Below are 3,200 nucleotides of genomic sequence, written 5' to 3'. Positions count from 1 at the left end.
TTTATTATTAATACTTAAATTCTGATATAATAGGTCACAAAGTAATATATAGAAATTCATTGATTGTTGTTGACCAATTTGATTCAGTGGCGTATGACTGTGAATGCATTTTGAAAATATCAAGGCCTTTATAAAGTGGTAACAATAATAATTAATCACATATGAAGTTTTGGTTCACACGGCTATTAGGTCTAGATTGTCAAAAACTGTAATAGAAGACAAATAAATGCAATTAAGATGACTCATTTCTGTTACTTACCTCTTCCTAGTACTTAAAAATAAATCTTCACACTGATGCTATTACTCTTCACAAAAGCAGAAAACTCAAATCTCTTAAGCCCAACCATAGAACTGAAGTAGAATTCTTGGAAGGATAATAGATGGGAGTATTAATTGTTTGTTAACAAGTGCCTTAAAGCACAGAAGTGAGTGATTGTTCATTTCAACCTCTATGATTATGGAAAGGTGGAGGCAGAGATAATAAGATGATATTTGGTAACTTTCAAATTTTATATTTCGTAGCTGATTGCTATGTTTTTAGGTGTGGCCATCGGTGTTGTGAATAGCAATCCTTGTTATAAATGGTCATTGTGCAAGTTAAGAAAAGAAAAATGGATCTGTTTATTGAAAGGCCGTGCAATAAAACTTATTAGCTGTACAAAACCTAGCAAATTTTTAAAGTACCATATGCCATTCCAAAACAAAAGGTTATTCTCAATAAATCACACAGTGTGAATGTTTTTGATCATGTATTATCCTTTCAGGAGCATCTAAATATAACAATTGTGACAAGATTTATCATCTACTGAGAAATATAATAGTAAAAATATGGAGTATGGTCAAATAAAAAAGAGCCTGGAGTGTCTAAGAAGAACAAATTGCACCTAATAATCTTCATTATTTTAGAGTTGAAAGCAATCATCTTGTCAACATTCCCTTTACATAATTCATATCACACAGTCAGTAGAATATCTGGAATAACATACCTGGAATAATTATGAATAAGAATGTATCAGAAACCCTTCCTGTAGGATATCATGTTGCTAAGTATTGGCATCACAACATTCACTTTGTGGGGAATCATATTTTTCTCATGAAATTTTGAAATTTATGTTATATGAATATATTTTTTATTACTTAACATTAAAATTAAATGATACTATTATTTCTTTGAAAAAATGTATAGGATAATATATAAGCAGCTATATAGAATATCATTAGACTTTAAATTATAGAAATTTTATGCATTATACACTTACATATTTATACCTACTTTGGTGTATTCTGGGCTTTCATTTTGAAGATTAATGTTTATGACTTTAGAATTTGTTGCATTTTATGAATTGGTTCATATTCTTAATCACAGTAAAAATGCCTGGTTTCTGAGCCTTGAAGGCTTGTTCCAGTTTACAGAACAAAGCTGTTTTCATGCCTCTAGAACACTGTATTACTTTGCATTTTTATGCAATGTTTAGAATTTTACCCAAAACTTTTAGGGGATGATGATTTCAAAGTGTTTTGCTACATAATTATTCCTAAATGACATAACTAGCCAAATGCAAATTCAAATTTAAGTTCTTACAAATTAGAGAGTTGCTACTGAACATATTACAAATAAAAATTGCTTTGTGTTGATTATAAGAACAAGAAAAATATTAAGCCCATTATCCAAAGTGGGGCACCACAAGAGCAGAAGAACGGGATCCATTTGTACTCACCATCAAATTGGTATTAACTAATCAACACATAAACGCACATATAAAAATAACATATATTGGATGTTGGGCAGTGGGGAGGGGGGAGGAGGGAGGAGGGGACGGGTATTTGTATACACAAGGAGTGCAATGCGCACCACCCGAAGGATGGACATATTTGAAACACGGACTTGGGGGGGGAACCAAGGGCAACGCACGTAACCTAAACATCTGTACCCCCATAATATGCTGAAATAAAAGAAAAAGAAAGACAAAAAAAAAAGAACAAGAAAAATATAAAAGAGGGACAAGATTTTTTCATACTAGAAAATAATCTGATATTTGTGTACCCACCAAACTATAACTACTGAAATTTTAATTTATTTAAATTTTAAAATCATGCTGTATAACATATTCTCTGTTCTACCTGTTTCATTTAACATTATCTAATTTCCTCATTGTGTTATTTCAACGTCTATATATAACCATTTTAACGGTGAGAAAAATCCCAACTTACGGACAAAAATAGTTAAAATATTTTCTGCTGTTGGGCATTTAATATGCCTCCAATATTTAATGAATTTACAAATTATGCATAAGAACACCTTTATAAATGAACTCTTTTTATACTAATGAGAAGAATTTCAAAATTCATAGATGTCTTAGCCTTGGTTCCCTAGGAAAAACAAAACAAAAATGTCTGCTGCGTAACTCACATGCTAATACTTTAATCAAGGGCATAATCCTCAGGCAGAAAGTGAGGGAAATTAGATGTGATGCAGAGAAAAAGTAGGCAAATACCAGGTTATATATGACTTCACATGAAAAGACAGCCAGCGTCTTAATCATAGAGGGCGTTCTGAAGAGGCCGTATGGAAGGAAGCCCAGGGCCCTGGAAGAGTAGATCAGAGGGAAGACGGGAGTGAAATTTTTCTGCCGATTCTTTCCTTCCCCTGTTTCTCATTGGCCAACATTTGTCTCATGAGGTGTTAATTTCCCCATGTTTCCAGGATATATCAGCTAGTCCTTCTGAGAGAAACGTAGGCATCCTTTACCATGCTCTGTGATGCTATTTTATTTGAATCTGGAAGTGGGAGAGCCAGTGCATTCCTGGGACTTGCTGAAGGGGAACAGAGCATGGACTATGCTGTGGTTTCCATCATGGTGGGTACCACGGAAGCCGTGCAGGGGCCTAGCACTCACATTAAAGGCAGCCAAGGTAACCAAAGGTGCTACAAAATAAGGAGATATACACGGGTGGCCACAGCCTATGAGTGAAATGAGGCTTATGTAATATGGTGAATTTCCTGATACACCAATACGTCTGATAAAAGGTGTGAAAATTTGCTTGGCTCTTAACACAAACTGAAAATTTCATTTCAAAAATGTGTGGTCTTTTACATATGTACACACAATAAATGTATTCAGCATTTTTATTAAATCAATAAATTTCTCTCTGAATCAACCAAAACTTTCCTAAATAGTATTGTCTAATTAAATTTCTAT

This window comes from Propithecus coquereli, unplaced genomic scaffold (genome assembly GCF_000956105.1).
Source record: "Propithecus coquereli isolate 6110/MARCELLA unplaced genomic scaffold, Pcoq_1.0 Scaffold275, whole genome shotgun sequence".
NCBI lineage: Eukaryota > Metazoa > Chordata > Mammalia > Primates > Indriidae > Propithecus > Propithecus coquereli.
Note: the sequence above shows the minus strand (reverse complement) of the source record.